The following is a 22,225-nucleotide window of genomic DNA, read 5'->3' as shown; positions in this document are numbered from 1 at the left end:
ATATATGTACCCATGCTCATGCTCATGTTCATGTTCATGTTCATGTCCAGGTTTTTAGTTTCAGTTCTTATCATGTTATTCCATGTCCCATGTTATTTCTTTCAGTTGCTTTACATACCAGTACATTCAATGTGCTGACGTCCCCTTTTATTGCCCGGGGGCCTGCATTTCACGATGCAGGTACTGATTTACAAGACGACGTATCTGCTTAGTAGGACAACATTCGTATCAGCTTATTGGTGAGCCCCATCTCATTCGGGGTTTAGTCAACTCTTTGTTTTATAATTAGTAATGCATCTAAGGTATGCTGGGGGCCTTGTCCCAGCAAGCATGTTTTCCGGTCAGACTCATGATAGAGGTTTCATAGACTAGACAAGTCAGTTATGTTATGTCAGACTTTCGGAGTCGTATAGCCATTTTTGGCTCATTCATGTTATTTCCGCATTCACGTTTAAACAAGTATTTTTATTAAGTATTATGACTTATTACATTTTATAAAGGCTCATCATGCATTCACGTTATATTCTGCTCATGTTATGCCTCATGATGATTCAGCAAGCCATGTGGTTCGCTCGGTCACATGCAATAAGGCACCGAGTGCCGTGTTTCGCCCATGCCATGGTTCGAGGCGTGATAGTAAGGGTGAGGGATTATGGGAGTTAATCCTATCTTACGATAGAATTGTAACCTAAAGTTGCTCGGTGTAGTGGAGTTGAAATCCTACTGAGGTAGGTTGTGGTTTTTAATCCCTTGAGCAAGGAATTTTCCACGATAACATCCTGTGTCCTTTACATACTGCATTGCATAAGGGAACCGGTGTTATACCCCATTTAAACGGGTTAAATTAGAGTACAACATATTGGTGATTCCTATTTGTTTTGTTTTAAGGAGTCGCCACCAAATTAGTTTAATGGTGAATTAGGACACCTAATTTATTAACTAAGGTAAAGCCTAACTAAACCTCCGTTAATGGTCTGCTTAATTAGCGTGATTCTAGGTAAGGGTTCTAGATTATCCTAACGGGAAGGGGTTAGACATCCTTTAGAATCCGTTAACTACGGTTACCGTCCAAACTTAGGTTAATTAATTAGGGCTAAAGATGCAAATATAATATTTAAAATTTAAGAAAATGGCTTGTAAATATTGCTAAGGTTTTAAAGTAAAATATAATAATGCTATTTAAAATAATACTTATAAATATTGTTAAAGATTTAAGTGGAAATGCAATAACGCTATTTAAAATAAGATTTGTAAAAGGTATAGTGATTTGCATAAAAGAAGATTTTAAATGCTATTTAAAATAAGATTTATAAATGTTGCTAAGGCGTTAAATGAAAGATAATGTTATTTAAAATAAAACTTGCAGAAAATATAATAGTTTGCATATAAGTAATAGCTTTTAAAAGAAGACTTAGCAAATTTAAACTTTGAATAAAATCATGTTATATGAATATGACAATGTAGAAAAATCTAGACTTATTTTTTATAAATAGGATGCAAAAGGAAGTGAGTTTTCTTTCTCTTTTTTTATTGACTTTGTTTAACTATATTTGGCTAAAATATGCATAATTGGGTGACTCTTAAAATATGTGTTCATAAAATATACTTGAATTTATATTTACATATATCTGAAAATATATTGCATCACATGTGAATTCTAGAAAATTGTTTGTAGCGTGGAACTATAGAGCAAGAACGGATATAAAACATACATTTTAATTTTTTGAAATATTATAAAGACATGCTCTTGAAAATCAACTGTTCCAACAAAATAAATATTATAGATACTATTTTAACATAAAAAGAAGAAAATGAATCTTATGGAATTGATTGGTTTTCCTTAAATTAACTACCTATTACTAAAATTAAACCCCACTAATTTTCACTAAGGTTCGTCTAAATTAACAAAAAAAAGTGTTAGTCATACAATACAAATTAAATGCACAAAAATAAAATAGGGGAGCAAATATAGTTTAAATGGGCTCAGCCCATTTTAGGACTGCTGATCGTGCTGCTGTTGGGAATGGGCTCAGCCCATTATAAAGATTGCTGCGAAATGTTCATGCTTATTGGGCTTTGGCCCAGAATTTCATGTTTTTCTATTTTGCTGCGGACAGAGGGCTGGACAGAGAGAGGAGTCATGTTGGGCTTTTAGCCCAATGCCAAATGCGGAAGAAGAACGAGTCACTCAGACTCGTATGCGATGGTCATGCATAAAATGAAAAGAAAAGGATTAGTATCTAATCAATGGATAAGGTTAAACATGTAAAATATAAATTCAAAACAATTCAGTAGGTTGTGTATATACTATGTATATTTTAAGTATATCTCATGTATACACACTCATAAGGATGTATAGAAGGTTAGTATCGAAAAGCTTTTGCCCCCTTCTTCCCGATGTTGCACAAGTTCCAAGGGATTTCATGAATCCCAGGCATGGCTAACACCGGGGAGGGTTCAAGCTTGATCCGTAATGACCAACTAACCTCCCTATCAATGTGCTAACCACAATATACTTAAAATATACACTCATATACCTATTTCCCATATAAAAACACCCACTGCTTATAATACAACATGCTGCTTATATTCTTACTCCTACTACTTGTTCTATAATTACAAAAAAAAGCAGAATATCTGAATACAGAACAAGGTAATCAAATACTTGCATAGAGCAGGCAAAACCCAAACCATATATACTCAAGAGATCAAGAACTTGCATAGGACGGGCAAAACCAAACCATATATACTCAAGTCAGAGGAACACAATTCAACACTAGAAAATAGGCAAACTTGCACAACCACATTTACTAGCCTTGCATATAGACTTTCCAAGTTCCATTTTAACAGGTAAACACACATAGCTTTCCCTTTTTATGCTTACGAAGACCAAGCAAACACTTAAACTTTTAAACTCCTAATCTGTTGAGAACAATGACATCCCCTTAGACAAACAAGTCAATACCAACCATGAACCATTTTAACCAATCTTTTTATCATAAGCAATCAGCATTTCTATATTGACAAGCAAACCAGCTCTACAATAACCAAGCAGACAATGCTATCATTTTTATTATCAGAGATAACCATCTGATGTAAGATTTATGCCCTTTTAATCTAGTTAACTAGTTATAGTTTCAATCATGTTTTCATCCATCAGACAGTCTCAAAAACAGGTTCTCAATGCCATTTTGTAAGATAAGGAGACTATCAAACACTTTGAACACATACTGACAGTAAAACCATATTTTTCCCACGTTGAAGTAAATTTCAGGAAATCAAAGTTGTTTGTTACCCACAGTTGACTGAAACAGACTGAATACTTAATACTAGCACATTTAAGCCCTTTATGGTCTTACTAGCTCATTTGATCAAACCATAGTACTACATCGATCCTAGTAATAGACCAGCAGAACCAATAACAAGATCATATTTTAAGCAAATAATAGGCAGGAACTAGACCAATATGTGCCTTGCAGCCAAATTCAAAAACCATCAACGTCTAAATCTTACTACACAATAACTAACTGATTAATCATAACAAGAACATCATATAAATCATGATGAACTAAAGCAAAACCAATATAATATGCTTAACACAGGCAGACTAGGGCCAAAATAATACCTAAGGCATATTTAACAAAACAAGCTAAAAACAACTAAATCATGCTTAATATATTAGGCTATAATAACACATAAGACACATTTAACTGCATGAAACTAAGCTAAGCTAATATACAGGACTCAATAAACTAAGGTAAAACTAACATATAAACAAGCTTAATTATTAAACAAACTAATACAAGAAAAACACATTTAGCTAACTAAACTAGCACATAAGAACATATACATACAGATAACTTAAAACTGAAAGGAAATGCAAAAAACGGAAAGAGAAAGGGGAATTACCTTCTTCGGGTGCAGCGAAGTGAGGCCTCGAGTCTTCGATCTACTTCGAACACCACGAATCCCGAATTTGTATACACTCGAATCCAAACAGAGACCAAGGGCAAAGACAGAAAAAAGAAAATGATTTAGATTTTTGACTCGATATCAAACAATATTACGACTGCTAAAAGAAACTAATATTTTTAGGGAATTTAGATGACTAAAGAACTCGTATTCTGTAGGGGAATTTTGGGACGGCTAAAAGAACTTTTATTTTTTTTAGGGAATTTTCAGGCGGCTCCCACTTGTTCCAGAACCTTAATTTTTTAGGGGATTTCTGCGACTTCAAAACCTTCTCTTCAACTGGTTAAGAAGCGAATATTTATAAGGCTTAGATTAGGGTTTTTTTGAAGTTCAAAGATTTGGGCGGGATCTTTAGGGCAAAACGCTCCACCCCAAATCAACGTTCGTGTTTCAAATCCTTCGTCAGAAAAAGAAAGAAGTGGACAAATATAATTAAAATTCCCGTACCCGAAAATAAAAAAAAGAACTGATAAAACTGATTTGAAGTCGCAAGTAGACAAAGCTCATTAAGGGATTCAGATTGAAGCAGAGGAGAAGGAAGAAGAAAACAAAACCTTACCCCCTTTCAATGGTTGAATCCGGATGGGGGGAGGACGAACCATTAATGTCCTTACCCAAAATGACCATGCACGGTCTGATAGAAGTGAAAGGCAACTGCGATTTCGCCATTTTGGTCGACGAAGAGAGATGGAGTGAGGAGAGAGAGGAGCGGGAAGAGAGAGAAAGGGAGGGAGGCGGATCTGGAAAAGAATAGAAACCCTAGGCTTCATTTGTTTGAACGAGAATTGGGTCGGGTCGGGTCGTAACGTTGGGCTGGTCAATTTATTGGTGTGGGCTGTTGACAAATGGGCTGAGCTGAAATAATGTTAGTGGGTTGATGACCTTTGGACTAAAATATTTTCTCCTCATGCTATTTTGGGCTTTTAACAATTACATAAAAGACCTCCTTCCATTAACTATGTATTAAAGTGTGCCAAAATATTATTCAATATAAAAGTATGTATTTATCATTACTCAGATAAAAATGAAATTATATGACGTCGTAATAGCCATGCGATAATATTTTTTTTTTTAAAAAGCTCAACAGTAAGTAATGAAAATAAATGCGATGCGTGTGCATGAGATGGTAAAAAATGTTGAAATGATTATAATGCAAATTATAATCATATTGGTAATAATAATAACGATAGAAATAATAATAATGATGATAATAATGATAATAATGAGGTAGTAACGGTAATGATAAAAATAACAATAGCTAATGGCTACAATAGAGCAATGAAACATTGTTATAAATAATTATTTCTTAAATTGCCCAAAACATTAGAAGCGTAAATAAATTTTTTGGATAGAGGCAAGACAAAATTGGGTGTCAACAACCGGTACACAACCAGGTCCCTCATACATTATTTGGTGGACACACAACCTGTAACAGTGCCTTTTCAAACACCAACAGAAAAATTCTACGTGTTAGGGACAGCGTCACACCCGTCATAGCACCCAAATTGGGCGCCATCGCAGGCGCGCCGCGCTGGGCATCACCCCGGAAATGGGCTGTGTAGTGACCGCGCGCGCCGGCCATCAGGTGCTACAATGCTCGCGGTGCATCGGCCTTCTCCTTGCTCCAATGTTCAATCTCTCTTATACTCCCTTCAACACTAACTATTTGTTGTAGTAACAGTACACCCATTACTCATAGGAACTACAAGAATGGCATTCCACTGACTCCTTTTTTTTTTTTCCCCCTTCCTTTTTGGCTTTAGATAAACCATTCACCTTTGGTAGAGAACAACATAATATTATATTTAGCCAGTATTGAATAAATTGAATTAGAAGAAAATAGAAGCAGAAGGGAGTAATTAAGGACGCAAGAAAAGAAAAAAATACACTCTTAAGTCAGTCCCATCACACTTCAACCCGATTACACCCAGACGAAGAAGAAAATAGAAAAGACGGGGATCAATAGTCAATGACCGTAAAGAAAGTTGAATATGACCCTTCAAACGCGTGAACTATTAGAGGTATAAATTTGAAGTAGACTTAACAATTTTCCACAGAAAGCAATAATGCCCAATTAATTTATGCCTTCCACTGAAGAATATAAGGTGGAAGTGCAACTTCGTTTTTCCAAATTTAGCATGACTAGGGTGTGTTTGGTATGACGAAAAATGTTTTTCTATTTTTTTCTTTTTTGGTTGTACACTAAATGTCTTGAATTTTCTCAAAATAGGAGAAAATGAGGAAAATATTTTTCTTAAGAATATGGGGGAAAACATTTTGTGAATAAATAAAACACATCAATGCATACCCACTCACCCACCTACTTCCCTACCTGACCCCATCTTATCACCCCCTTCCCACCCCCACTCCCTTCTTACCCCCTGCCTACCCCCCTTACCCCTCTGAAAACCTTTTTGTGTTTTATTTTGAATATATATAAATGCTCTTAAGATAACATTATTTGAATATATATAAATACTCTTAAGAAAATCAATCATAGATATTTTCTCGCTATCATACCAAACATACCCGGTTTCTTTTTTAGTGTTTATGTACTCTTTCAAACTAACTACTCATCACCTTCACTTCTATGGGGCATTGAAAATAGAATACGTACGAAATATACATCGGTCATTCTTTCTACTACTTTCCTAAAATTGCTAGACATATCTTCGTGGAGATCACAACTTTTTATCTCGCACTTTTTCTCGCGAGTGGTCAGTGGCAAAGCTATATTATTGAAAAGTTCAATTTAACCTTTTCTAGTCAAAAATATTATATTGTGCGTTGTGCACATAACGTAATTTTTTTTTTCCTGCGTGTCTAAGCTGTTGGATTCTTTCTGAGTTGACAGTTTACTTTGTTTCTCCAACAACTACTCAATATTCCCTTGTACAAAAGTTCTAGCTACTTCACGTTAACCCAATTACTATTTCTATCTCCTAAACATGGGCGCCAACCTTCATCATCTGGCCACATTGTATACAATATGAATCCAGCAATTAATTAGGTGCACATTCAGAGATGAATACATCCTTGATGTAAATTCTTTTCTAATTAAGATGCCAATGTGAATTTTACTCTCACACGTAACCAAGGAAAGGAATTCGAGCTGGAATTCTAGTTCAAAAGAATTCAAGCGAGCTTCACTTTAACACTACAAAAGAAACCCCAATTACCAACAAAATATTTCGCTGGTAAATTGATCAAATCGGTTGGCAAATTGAGTTACCAACAGAATACTAACTGATATTGATCCGTTGCTAAAAGGCCTGATGGTAAATTTTGGCAACCAATTTTAATTTGTTAGTAAACACCCGAAGATGTTGTTGGTAATTTTTACCCTGAAATTTCCGTTGGTAAATTCACTAACCAATTTTCGGTTGGTATATCATTAGTGCCTTTACTAACTAATAGAAAAGGAGTTAGTAAATTTGGTTCTTCATTATTCAATTGCGTAGGTAATTTGTTGGTAACTATAGTAAAGAAAAAGAAATGTTGTTGGTATTCCGTTAGCAACTATACTAATGGATAATAATTTGGTTGGCTAGTCCGATAGTAAAATTTTCAAGATACATTGGTAATCGGTTAGCAATTTTAGTTACATAAAAGTTATGTTGTTAATTCGTTGGTAATTTACCAACGAATTTTCAAAACCTTAGCAAAAACGGTTATTTAGTTTTCTAAATTACGTTAGTAATATTAGTAACAACAAATTTTTTGTTAGTAACCCTCAGGAAATTTCTTAACTGATTGTTAATTTGTTGGTAAATATTACTAACCAAATGATTAATATTTATATTAATATAAAGCTTTGAAAAATCTGAAAGCAGTAAAACAAATCCAAAATACATTACTTATTTCATAAATAATAACATCTATCATAGAGTTGAAGAAACAATCCAAAGTGTGCCTAAGATAAACAATCTAAAATTAATCTAAATATGACTTGTTTCATTCTTTGAGGACGGGTCAGGTCTACCAGAAGGAGGTGAAGCTAAGCGAGCTATGATGCCCGAACAATGTGCTTGAAGTATCTGATTAACTTGCTCTTGCACCTCTTGTTGCACTTCATGTCTCATTCTTCACGCAATACTTGTCGCATTTCTTCCCTTATTTCTTGTTTGATCTCTTCTCTCATCTCATGCTTCATTTCTTCCTTCATTTCTTGAAAACGATGTCCAACAGATTCTTGCACTCGAGCATCAAAGTTTAGATATTGAACTCGAGATGTCGAAGCAGAGGATTCACCAACATGCCCATAGAAAGGTGCTTGAAGACCAACACCATAAAGGCGTGTCTTCTTAATCCCACCCACTTCATCCAATTAAATTTTTGAAAAGTCAATTTTAGGAAGTTCATTGGATCAATCTTCAGGCTAAGACACAGATGTAATTTTAGATATGACTGCATCCTAAAAGCTACAAAATTGATAAATGTTATAATTATATTCATGAAAGAAAAACCATCAAGAAATATTCGGGGAGGCATCATAGAAAACTTAACTGTTAAAAATAATACCTTAAAGAAACAATTATATGGTGAAACAATTTTTTTTTCCCATACAAACTGCATTACCTGTTTGGCATCAACTTGTCACACTTTTCAGATAAAGGATACTACTAATATTTTGCAATGCACGACCTATAGCTTGGATAAACAATTATGCAACTGAAATATGGTACATAAAGAATGGCACAGTTTCTTTACAGAAAAAACTAGTAACAGTTTACCGTGTTTTCTGATTTTTACATAATTAAGAGGCATCTATTAAAAAAGAGATGTCAATAAACAAATAATTTGCTAATAGTGATCAAAGTCTAATATAAGGCATTGCACAGAACAAGGTATGTAAGTAAATGAAAAAGCAGAGAACTTGTAGTTCTAAAAAAAATTAAGTAAACATCATGTACAATAACAGATAGTTCTCTATGGTTTAGCTCATTGAAAAAAGAGAAACGTGATAACTGATAGCGCAACAGATTTTTAGTTACTCACTGTGCACTCGTTTCGGACATGCTTTGCAGCACCGTAGACTAATTTCATTAACATCAATAAATTTAGACAAAAGTTTTACATGAGATAGTGGATTGTTAGTGCCGGTTAAAGCAACAGTACAGTAGAACATGTTCAAAACTAAACCAAAAAAATAATCTTGTTCAGAGAAGCACTATCTAATAAACTTCCAGAAAGGTAAAAAGAAGCAGTAAATGGAAGGCTGACCATCCTCATAAGTATTTTCTTCCCTTTTTCAGGAATACTTTAGGCATTTTTATTAAGAAGTCATTCCGGAAACATTTTCTATATCTTAGACAAGCAATTATTTAACTGAAACATATTAAATAAACTCAGATCATGAATTTGTCAAAAGCTCTCATTTTTAATGGTTTATTTTCTGGGTCAAATTTGGGGTAAACACAGGGATGATTTAAAGCCAAAAACTCAATACAGATCTAGAAAGATAAATAACAATGCTTACATCAACAAAAAAGCAGCAAGGGTTACGTCACTTACATATGTGGTCTTAGATTTCTGATCCACAAACTCATTATTCGCCTTGAGACGTGTCTTCCTTAGAAGCTTAGTGGATGAGGTGATCTTCCCAGTTTATAGCCTAAAATTGAAATTGCATTTACCACATTAATATATAAGGAATAGCTTTAAGAAATTATAACTTGGCTAAATAAAAATAAATATACCAGTTGTCTTGCATGTTCTTGGTGAATTCTGGAGCCTCCTATATGGCACCAATGGAATAGATGATGCAATAGAAATCTGATCCACAACCAACACTACATCCTCCTACCAGTAACAACAGTACAATATTTGCTGATATGTGTGGCTACTAGAAAGAGAATGCCCGTGTTAAGCACGGGCCCAACATAGCATACATAGGAAGATAAAGTAAGAAATTTATCAAATAGCATATAGAAAGATCATGATGGTTAATCTATTTGAAGTTGAGCTTTAAATGAGTAACCTCCAAAGGTGACTGGTGTCTGTGAATTTAAATGTAGATATGAATACATATCGTGTTTTTAAGTTACAAAGTAACGTCAGATCCATCATAAATCAAAGTAGATATGAAGATTCTCATAATTTCATATCCCATTATGAATGACATCAATTGTCAGAAAACACTTCTACACATCATTGCTCAACACTTAAAAGAAATACTTTAGGGCATTTAGTTTTACCTATATATATATTCTTCACACTATTTGAAGTGACTTCCCAGTTTTAGTAAAACCAAAAGACAAAATTTAGTTTGGAACACTTTTAATGAACGTTGCCATTAAGAAAGTTTATCAATATTACTTATTACTTAAACTATACATCAATGTTCTTAGCTGCATCCTTCTCTGTCAAGATGTGCCTAATAAATAAAAAGAAAGTAACATTACATGGATAGTACTGTAGCTAATAAAGCCAAGGAGCACCAACACAAAAATGTGTCACTCAAAAATATTAGTGAAAAGTCAAAATGTTCTATAAACAGCAAAAGCACATATGAGGTTTATATTTATCAAACAAATTGTATTTGTGCGTCCACCTCATAATATTTTCCTATGAGATCTCTGTGAATATATGTAGGCACAAACATTGTAAAGAAATTTAAACGCACTCTACACAAGTAGAACATCAGTTCGATAGTATGTAATCAACTACGTATAAGAGAACTAACTACAACTCTGACTGCCATTAGAAGCCTTTCCAATGTGAAACCACCTGACAATCTTGTAACAACAAAGCATATTGGCAAGTTAAGCACACAAAACTAACCATTATATTTCTCCAGGCCCTTCATTAGATGGCATGAGAGTTGAAGGAGTTCCCGCAAATTTGATGTGAATTTTCTTTTCTCCTATAGATATCCACATATGCTCTCAGAAAAGCAACACTGCAGCATTGAAAGGTTGAAAAACAATTTAAATATCTTTTTTGCTATAACAGAAGTTACCTCTGATTCCTATATAAACTTTTGCTAGATAACAACCATTTGCATATACTTGATGAGATGACATCATCACTTTTTTGACCAAGTGAGAAGACATTACCATTTTCTCAGGCTTTTTCATATTAGGCTCGAGATCGCTTCCAAGTTCTTCATATCCAATATTTGGATCTAACATCCAGTTACACGTCTCTTGAACTAAAGTACAGAGATCCTTTTGCATTCTTTCGCCAAGTGTTAAATCTAAATAAGCAATAAAGTTAGTTCTTTCGTCAAGTGTTAAAGCTAAATAAGCAATAAAGTTAGTATCTCAACCAAAATTTATTTACAAATGGATGTCTTTCAGATCACCGCCGAAGCTAAAGGCTTCTTGATATATTTATTTCTCAATCCTCTTTATGATGTCCCTCTTTTGGACTCATAACGATCATAACGATCCCTTTATCGTGTTTGGTGGGGTGGGGGGGGGGGGGGGGGGGGGGAGGGGAAGGAGTTTGTGATGAATACATAAGCAAAACTGTGAGAGTGCGCATAAAGTAATCCTTCATCGAAGTTGCACAGAACTACAAGGGGAAGCTCCAAGTGGTCTTTCGCCAAATTTCGACGGGCCAAAAGTATAGATCAACTTCTAAACTTAATTCCAACTGATCCAGAAGGTATTTCACTTTAATTTTTGATACGTTGTAGTCCTCTAAGACAAATTGAATAGTAATTAAATATTAAAATTTTCATTTTTAATATTCATATTAGTTTATAGCTTTACAAAATCTAAAAAAACTATAGCTATTTCTTAAACAATAACATCCATCATAAAGTTAATAAACGATCCAAAGTGTGTCTAACATAAAAGACTCTAAATAAATCTAAATAGGATTCTTGTCATTATTTGATGAAGAGTCACGTCTACGAGAAGAAGGTGTAGCTAGGTAAGCCGGCTATGATGAGAGACATACGTGACTGGAGTATTTGATCAACTTGCTCAGTCACCTCTTGCTGCACTTCTTGTCTCATTCTTCATGCAATTCTTGTCGCATTTCTTCTTCTATTTCTTGTCTAATCTCTTCTCTAATTCTTCATACGTGATGAGAGACATACGTGACTGGAGTATTTGATCAACTTGCTCAGTCACCTCTTGCTGCACTTCTTGTCTCATTCTTCACGCAATTCTTGTCGCATTTCTTCTTCCATTTCTTGTCTAATCTCTTCTCTGATCTCTGCTCTCATCTCATTCTTCATCTCTTCCTTCATTTCTTGCATATGTTGCCCGACACATTCATTCACCCGAGCATCAAAGTCTAGATCTGGATGCCAAGATGTTGAAGTGGAGGATGCACCAACATGTCTATAAAGAGGTGCTTGAGAACCAAGACCATAAATGCGCGTCGTCTTAACCCCACCACTTCATCCAAATAAATTTGTGAGAAATTAACCGTTGGAGGCTCATGGGATCCATCTTCAAGCTGTGATGCAGATGCAATCTTAGATATTACGGCATCTTGAAAGCAACAAAGTACGACATAAATATTATAATAATATTTTCGAAAGAAAAACCATCAAGAAATAATCAGAAGCAACAAAGTAGAAACATTAAATGTTAAAATAACACTGTAAGGAAACAATTATTTGATATAACATCTAACTTTTCCCATACGAATTGCATTACTTGTTTGGCGTCAACTTGTCACACTTTTCAAATGAAGAATAGTATTTTTCAACACACGTTCTATAGCTTGGATACGCAATTATGTAACTGAAAGAGGTTACAGAGAGAAGGGAACCACCGCAAGAAAGAGACACTAAGGTGACCAGAAGGACTCTAAATACCATCTGAGCAACTAGTTAATCAATGCTTGGGAATTATAAGGAATCAACTAAAAGAAAAGACTGGAAGTCACTTAAAATAGCAGGTCCTTCTGATTTTCTTAGCTAATTCCTCCTCTACAAGTCATAATTAGTTTATTGGTTAGTTCCTGTAGAACTTTTAGTAGACGACTATTAATATGGCACCTTCCACTTACCTTGATAGTGCACATCTTGTTTTGCCAATTGTAATGTTGTTTTTCTTCTTCAATAAAAAGGTTTCGCATGATATTAAGGTCATAAGAGACCTCAAAGCAGTGAGTATTTCCGTACAGTTTTTTGAAAAGATAAAAAAAACTAATAATAGTTTCCCATGTGTTTTTCTTGTAGTCATACATAATAATAACAAGAAGACATCTGTTAATAATGAGATACCAATAAATAAATAATTATGACCTCAAAGCAGTGAGTATTTCCATACAGTTTTTGGAAGAAAAAAAACCTAATAATGGTTTCCCGTGTGTTTTCCTTGTAGTCATACGCAATAACAAGACGTCTTTTAATAATGAGATACCAATAAATAAATAATTTGCTAATAGTTACCATAGTCTAATAGAAGGTATTGCACAGAACCATGTAAATAAATGAAAAGCAGAGCACTTACAGTCCTTGATAAAAAATAAAAAAATTAAATAAACATCATGTACGAAAATAGATAGTTTTCTATTGTTTGTAACATTGGAGAAAAGAAACGTGACAACTGTTAGCGCAAAAGATTTTTAGTTATTCTCTGTGCATTCATCTCAGACATGCTTTGCAGGATCGTAATTAACAACGTATGATAAATTTAGATAAAAGTTTTACATGAGATAGTGGATTTGCTAGCACCAGTTAAAACAACAATATAGTATAAAATGTTCATAATTAAACAAAAAATATAACCTTGTTTAGAGAAACAATGTTTAATAAACTTCCAAAAAGGTAAAAAGAAGCAGCAAACTTCATAAAGTATTTTCTTCCCTTTTTCGCGAATACTTTAGGCATTTTGATTTAAGTCTATCCTGGATTGTATTCTATGGGTTAGACGAGCAATTATATAACTGATCCAAATCATATATCAAGCATATTTCAAATTAAAACTCAGATCATAAATTTGTCAAAAGCTCTACTTTTTAATGGCTTAATTTCATGATCAAATTAGGGTTAAACATGAGGGATGATTTAAGCCAAAAACTCGACACAAATCTAGAAAGATAAATAGCAATGCTTATGTCCAGAAAAAAAAAATAGCAACGCTTATCACTTACATATGTGCTCTTAGACTTCTGGTCCACAAACTCATTATTCGCCTTGAGATGTGTCTTCTTCAGAAGCTCATGTGGATGAGGTGGTCTTTCTAGATCTACACCCTAAAATGAAATTGCATTACCAGATTAATACATAAGGACTAGCTTTGAAGAAATTATAACTTAGCTATTTAAAAATGAATATACCAGTAGTCTTGCATGTTCTTGGTAAGTTCTAGAGCCTCCTGTATGGCGTGAGGGGCCAGATCCTTCGCCACCTTTTTCACTTAGTCGATTTTTTGAACATCGTGCGAACTTGGATTAAAGCCTCAGTCTCCCAATGAGGCTTCCACCTATCCCAAATAGATACCAAGATATGTTTGCGCTTCTTCTCACATGCTCTTGCTTCAGATAACATACCCTTGTATTGTTCTGCACCATATGCTCATAAACGCATCCTTTATGGAACCTTCAATTGCAATATCCCATCAAAATCTTTTCTGTTTTAAAAGAACAAAAGAAAAACAATACATGGAATTGTTTTAATTGTACAAAGTTCATTACTGAAATGATAATTAGTAAAAATTTACCTTAAACTCCTCCCAATAGAAATCCTTTGTCTCTGGTGTAACGAATTTCCAATTATGTCCTTCGTGATCCAGCTTCTCCTTGAAGATTTTTGTGACTACTCGAGCTACGTTATTATTTGGATCCGGGCTTGAATAAGTGATAAGCATAACAATTTTACACTCACCAGTCAGGTAAAAGATAACACATAAGCGATAAAATAAGGCAGATTACTTGCTACTACAATAGGTCTAGTGAAACAACCCTTGATACTACATAGAAACTAGGACAAGATAATATTGCAGCCATTCTAAAGGGAACATGTGTACAAAGTGCGTGAGCGTCGAGTCTCGGGCAACAAAGTCATCAAGAGAATTTAAGCAAACAATTAATGACATGGAAACATGAAGTGCACTATCAAATGAAACATACACCACATACAAGAAATCATATACGTGGCATTGCTAAACACATAGATAAATTCATGTTGAAGGCCTTAATAATGCCATCAATTCTACCACTGTTTTAGTACTACTCATCGCCACAGTCGCCTTACTTCATATAAAATATAAGACAAATGGTTTGACTAATAAGACAACTCCATAAGCATATATTGATTTCCAACCATTGTTCACCATATTGAAAAAAGATAAGCTCTCAACTTTCTCCCATTTCTTGAACAAGTGCACCTTGTTGCTACAACAGATAAATCAAATGGCCTATTCATTTGAAGTCCTTGGCCTGCCATATTTAAAAAGATAAGAAGCTCGTGCCATTCCTCTAGTTTCTTTGTAAGAACGTCCTGGTGCTAGAGCAGAACAACAACTATCAAAGCACAAAGATTGCATATGCATAAGAGCTCAACGTAGACATCTATAGACCGCAACATTCTTTCTTCATAGACTTAATGAAAATGAAATAATTACTAGTTCAAAATTCAACCTCTTTATATGCAGATAGTGAGAGACGATCTTGTTGTTTGATAATATCACAGGAAGATTTTTGTAGTCAAAATTACTCATAGACTATCCACTCATAATCAAAGTCATTTTATTCAGAAACATGGTATGACAACTAAATTGTCTTCTTTAAAACAAATAAGTTTTTTTACATGTCAATAACAAGAAAATCGTCCCCAAACCATTAGTCCAGAGTATGTATACTATATGTAGATGCTAAACATCAATCTCATATCAATTCACAAAGATGGATTGATACATACAATATAAGCATGAAACCAAAATTAATAAAAATGTAAATGGTGTGGCACTTGTACTCTTACCCTCCAAGGACGATTTCAATTTGGATATGAGTACCATCAATAGTATTTGAAGATCTTGCTGATCCTATTTCATCTCTAGGTGTATCAAGCCCAGAAGATGATGATGGTACAGATCTATTGACTGTTGCGACTGAATGTGGTGTTTCTGGTGCCGAGGATTCAGGTGATAGTGGTGTTTGATTAGGTGCGAGAGTAAACATAGGATGAGATGCCAGCGGATTCACATTCCTTTTTTCAGAATATCTACTTGGTCCACCTCCCCTAGGTGCCATATCTGCGATTTCAAAGCTACATGTAGATGATCAAATAACATAATTAATGAAAATCATGATCAGATCTAGTTATAACAGGAATGAGTAATTAATTGACATATCACTTCAAGAACAAGATGTCTTTGAAAAGTTAAGGAATACATATTTTAATTCAGACATGGCAGATAAAAAGATAAAAACTTGAAGAGGAACAAATTTATTCCATCACTATTTCTTAATGTAGTTCTAGAATCAGCAACTTCTCTCACAAAAATGAGAGCGAGGGATAACGGTTCAAACAAACAACCTGAAAAACTATTAATACAGATACTTATACTGGTGACAAAGAAATGTTAATTGACAAGATCTCAAATTCAATAAATAAAAAACCCAACAGTAAAAACAACGTATAGACTATGTTTCTGTCACTCTAACTCTTATAAAAATCTTATTTTTGTAGAAAGGTTTTTATGAATTTTATCCTAATTATATCATTAGTTTAGATAGCTAAAGAGAGATTGGAAGACATCTTCCTAGCAACAATGAAGGACAAAAGGAAACACAAAAAAGGTCCGGTGTTCCTCAGTTTTTCGGAAAAGAGTGTTTATTTTTTAAAACAAGGAACTAGCGGAGGAAACAAAAAAAAAAAACAAGTTTTATGCTGTAGGGGGAACGAAATTAGTAGACCTAACAAAATTTTTGAGCCCACTTCACAGCTATCTTAGAGAAATCGCCTTATCAAGGAGATTCAAAAACACAAATAGCCATATATTGTCTCTTCTTCTATCAATAACCGATCAACCACAAACTATATAAATGCTATACATTAACCAAACAAATAAAGCATATCAAAAAGATATACAATGGACTGATCAAATCAAATAAACAAGGGGAAAATAAGATTGATTATAGAATACTTACCAGTTAGCCGAAAGGATTGTGAAACTTAAAATTCAAGAGTGACAGACAAATTGGGGATACTGTAGCTTGAGATTTTCTTTCAGTTGAGATTTACATATAAGTATTGATATGCTAAACGTGGGTTGAAATTAGAGAATAAGAAACTACAATAATGGCGCGAGAGTGTCCATAATTTAGAGGTGGAGGGTTTAGGCGCCATATAATTTTGCTTTTTTTTTTTTTTTTTTTTAGTTTCTTCTTCTGAAGTTTTGCTTTTTCAATGGACACTTTCAAATATATACTATTATATTACTAGTAAGTAGTAACTAGTACTTATATTTGCATCCTTGGTTATTAAATTATTATAAAAAATAGTAATATTTTAATTACACTTAGTTATTTGTACAAAATAATAAATTTTAACTGCACTAAGTTATATTCTTGAACTACAAAATACAAATTAAGTCTGAAAAAAATTTATAACTATTTTTTTTTAAAGCTTGGGTATGAAATTGATTCTGACTTGGAGGTCACGGGTTCGAGCCGTGGAAACAGCCTCTTGCAGAAATGCAAGGTAAGGCTGCGTACAATAGACCCTTGTGGTCCGACCCTTCCTCGGACCCCGCGCATAACGGGAGCTTAGTGCACCGGGTATGAAATTAATATTAATACTAGAATTCATAATAATTGGATGTCGTCTGAATATGCAAAGACGAATACATAACTAAAATACTTACTATTATGTAAAATCAACCATGTAAAAATTCCACACATCATATTTTAATTTTCACATTATATAGAATTTTATTGTACTTTTTGAGAGAACACACTTTGTTTCCATGAATTGTTTTCATAGGTCCCGATTAATGAGTGTAGCACTAAATTTCACATCTGAAAAATTAAAGATTAGAAGAATATTACCCCCTCTGTCCCAATTTATGTGATACACTTTCCTTTTTAGTCGTTCATAAAAATTATGATACATTTCTATATTTAGAAATAATTTAACTTAAAATTTCCCCTTTTAATATCTATGGCCCACAAGTTTGAGAAGTCTTTCTTTCTTAAACTCTGCTTCGAGTCAAACTATATCACATAAATTGAGACGGAAGAGGTATAGCAAACAACAATATTTATATTTCAATAAATTACACGGATAACAATATTTAGACTTTCATAAATCAAAAGAAGTAGTGCTTGCACAAACTTCTCTCTCTTCTCTCTCTTACTAACAATCCCTAATTTGTCAAAATCCGATTGTTAAGTCTCACGCGACTCTGATGGAAGGGATGCCCGGCGCGTCCTACTCAACCACCGGATCTAAATGGCAAAGCAATAACACCCAATGAAGAAATTCCCACAAAACCCAATTATCTCTCTGTTGTTGCCGGTGGAAAATCGATTTCAACTCGAAAAAGAGAATCAGTATTTGCGGATGTATCAACTCATAATGGCGTACTAGCAGTATTATTTGATTGTGACGACTATCATGGATCAATGGCAAAGGAATGCAAATTCACTATTAATGGCAGATTCCTAAAAACCCGACCCCAAATTGAAACAATTCAAGCTACAGTGAAAGAATCAATCCCTATCAAAGGGAAAATTCATATTGGGGTCTATGATAATCAGAATGTGTTCATCCACGTCTACAATGAGGAAGATTTTAACACCATTTACTTCGGACATGCTATAGATATCGATGGTCAGACGATGTGGTTGAGCAAACGAACCCCAAACTTCACACCGGAGGAAGACAACCCATTAACTCTGGTATGGGTTCTATTACCTAAACTACCTTTCCACTTACATACTTGGCACTATTTAAAACAAATTATTAGTCCAATCGGGATTCCCCTAGCATTGGATTTAGAGACAAAGAGTAGAACTAGGCCAAGTATGGCCAAGGTTCGGGTTGAAATTTGTCACACCCTAATCTCCCTAGGGTGTGATGGGCACCCAACCCCATATCCGGAGCCGAGCGAACCAACAGACTCTTATTACCTACATAATCTCTTCGGACTCTGAAATCAAATAAAAGTGAAATACATAGTAAGCTTTCAAAATCTTTCTTTTATCGTTTGATTCTGTTAATCTGTGAAAATGACAAACATAATAAATGTTTTTGGAAACTTTCAGAAACAAGTCAAATCTGTAATCACACGGAATTTGTAACATAACATAAAATGACACATCGGCTGATGGAGCCGCTTACAAAACTGACATCCTATACCCACAACTCTGTCTGCAAAGTCTCTAACTTCGAACAAAACATCATAGCACATATACTCTGACTCGGCAACACTCCAGGAGCAAATGGAGTTGCCAATCCAGTTGAGGCATCTTCTAGCAATGTCCTTTACTCATCTGGGTGTACTTTCGTGGCATGAAACGCAGCCCCCGAAGAAAAGGGGGTCAGTACGGAATATGTACTGAGTATGTAAAGCATGGAATACAGAAAACAGAACCATAATCGAAACAAACAGTACAAAAGTAAGTACATTTTCAGAATACCAAATACTTATTTTTCAGAATGCAAATCGTGTATACCGATGTCATGTGTCAGAAGAAGTACAAAAAATAAGTAGATCATTCAGAGTGCCAAAATGCGTACTTTCCAAACACAGACCGTGCGTGCCAACATCGTATGTCATCATATACATATACACATAACTGATTCATATGTAACATAATAGTGCCGAGGAACGTACGGCCCGATCCATATATATAACATATTAGTGCCGAGGAACGTTCGGCCCGATCCACAAATGTATTTGCTGCGGAACGTGCAGCCCGATCCATATACATATATCATATTGCTGTGGCACGTGCAGAAGGTTAGTACAGAAAATAAGCACGATGTGTAGATAACAAAACAACTTACTGGAAACACGAATCATGCATGCCAGGAACGGTATCCGGCCCCTTGCGGGACCCGGGGAACGTGGCGCCACCCTGCCTTTGGCGCCACACACATCATACTCCAGAAGGTTTGCTCCGTAATCTCCGTCACACATCATAATATCACATCATAAGATCAGAATATACATATACACATATATGGTTCGGCGAACCATGAACACATCATAACACCGTAACACATCATACTCCGGAATACATATATGGCACCCGGCCCTCAAGCAAGGGACCTGGCGAACCATGCGCACGATATATACCGGCCCGGGACTTGGCGAACGATATAATAGTAGTATGCACGAGCAGAGTAGTGAGAAACCATATGCACATAAATCAAGACTCGATGGATAAGTATACTTACCGACCCCTGAAGGCTCAGAAACAAATTTCGGGTCAATCCGAATTAGTATAAGAAAGTTATGAGCGTTTGAAGTATAGAACGTTCTACAAGCGTTTCAGAAGTCATTTTTGGAAAATCAAAGCCATAATCATGTCAAGTATCTTTCGGATATCGTTATGGATCAAATCTGTCACGACCCGTCTAGGGGCCGTGACGAGTACCCGATACTTGTACCGAGCACCCCTTGTCTATCGTTTTACCTTTACCTCTTAGCAAGCCATGTAAACAGAGCCATTTTTTTTTTGAACATTAACATTAGCGGCGTCCTTCTGAACATAGACTAATAAACTTCGTTATCACTTATACATCAACATTAGCATGCCAAAACACCATATATCTAACTGCACTTAACTGACTGTACATAACTGTCTACGAGCCTCTAGACGTAGTACACTTATACATAGAAAGGGCCAGGTGCTGCCGTGCCTGAATATACATACACAAAATAGTACCGCAGAAGTGAGGCTCCGGAACAACTGGAGCGTTGTCAACACTGCTGGTAAGGCTCCTAAGGATCAAATCCGCCTATCTGCTGACCTGCGCGGCATGAAACGCAGCGTCCACAAGAAGGGACGTCAGTACGAATAGTGTACCGAGTATGTAAGACATGAAAGATAACACTAGCAGTAACATAATGTATAATTAATAATGTCATGGAGTCATAGAATATAGAAGATAGAACATATCTCATGTCATATATTATCATCTCGTATCATATCGTATTATATCTTATCTTGTCTTGTCGTAGTATATCACGTCATAGTATATCGTGTCATAGAGTGTCAGGCTATAGTATATCATAACATAGTACCTCATATCGTAGCATGGCATGTTATAGCATGTCGTGTCATAGCATAGCGTGTCATAGCATGTCTTACCATAGCATAGCATATCATAGCGTATCATAGCATAGCATAGCTTGTCATATCATGTCCTGTCGTAGCAGATCATAGCATATCATGTCATAGTATATCTTACCATAGCATATCTTATCATAGCATGTCTGGTCATGACATGGTAGGTCATATCATAGCGCCGAACAATGCCGGCTCACCCACATAGCGCCGATATACACCGGCTCACCCATATATCCCGCGTCCGGGCACCCCGCGTCCGGGATGATAAGCCAGCTGATCAGGTAGCAATGAAACATGTTTCCCTTCCCATTCCCCCATGTATCCCTTCCCCCCAACCCAGGTTCATATACATAGCTTGCTTACATATACATGTCTTATATACATTTACTTATCTTATATACATATATATCTTTTATATACTTATACATATCTTATATACATACACATGTTTTATATATATATATATACATGTCTTATATACATAGACATGTTTTCTATATGTATATATCCTATAAGCACACAAGGGAGCCCAAGGAAAAATCATATAGCCATCGGAGCGGCGTAAGGCCGGTGACCTCCGATTACATTATGGAATACTCGTGATCGCTCTTGTCTCACCTCGAAGGGACGAATATTTTGAGGTGAGATGGTCAATGGAGAATAGTATTAAAGTAAACGTAGAATGAAATTGTGGGCATCATAGATGACAGTTCATAGACTTTGAAATCTTTAGAAAATAAAGGCATAGCTAGGGAATATAAATAAGATTCAAAAATTAATTTATCATTTTCATATTTACATAAGATACTTAGCTTAGTTATCTTGGTCATAGAGTCGTTCCGGTAGTGCGTATCATAGGCATATCCTCTTATGTAATGTCATTGTTATCATTCTCGTCATGGAAGGGTCCTCGTTGGAGGAGTCATAGTACTTATCGTTCGGTAACGAACTCGGGATCAAAAGTTCCCTTTGGATTCACTTCTAATAAGTCAAGCAACACTGTAAGGAAAAATCCGAGAGTAGCGGGCCCACCTCGGGT

General features: G+C 35.1%; 1 long non-coding RNA gene across 5 annotated transcripts; it reads right to left on the bottom strand.

The window, feature by feature from the left end:
• Positions 1 to 11,689: 11,689 nt before the first annotated feature.
• On the bottom strand, positions 11,690 to 17,597 carry LOC132619326 (uncharacterized). Of its 5 annotated transcripts, XR_009574683.1 has the most exons (6): positions 17,035 to 17,597; positions 15,863 to 16,150; positions 14,604 to 14,730; positions 14,221 to 14,513; positions 14,035 to 14,136; positions 11,690 to 12,387 (listed from the first exon to the last, which is right to left on the bottom strand). It is a non-coding gene; the product is annotated as an uncharacterized LOC132619326 (long non-coding RNA). The 5 variants fall into 5 exon arrangements; XR_009574685.1 differs by having other exon boundaries at positions 11,690 to 12,422; positions 14,604 to 16,150; XR_009574681.1 differs by having other exon boundaries at positions 14,604 to 16,150.
• Positions 17,598 to 22,225: the final 4,628 nt, after the last annotated feature.

Source organism: Lycium barbarum, chromosome 11 (assembly GCF_019175385.1).
Source record: "Lycium barbarum isolate Lr01 chromosome 11, ASM1917538v2, whole genome shotgun sequence".
NCBI classification, from domain to species: domain Eukaryota; kingdom Viridiplantae; phylum Streptophyta; class Magnoliopsida; order Solanales; family Solanaceae; genus Lycium; species Lycium barbarum.
The sequence above is the reverse complement of the archived record's forward strand: the minus strand, read 5'-3'. Positions and strand labels throughout refer to the sequence as shown.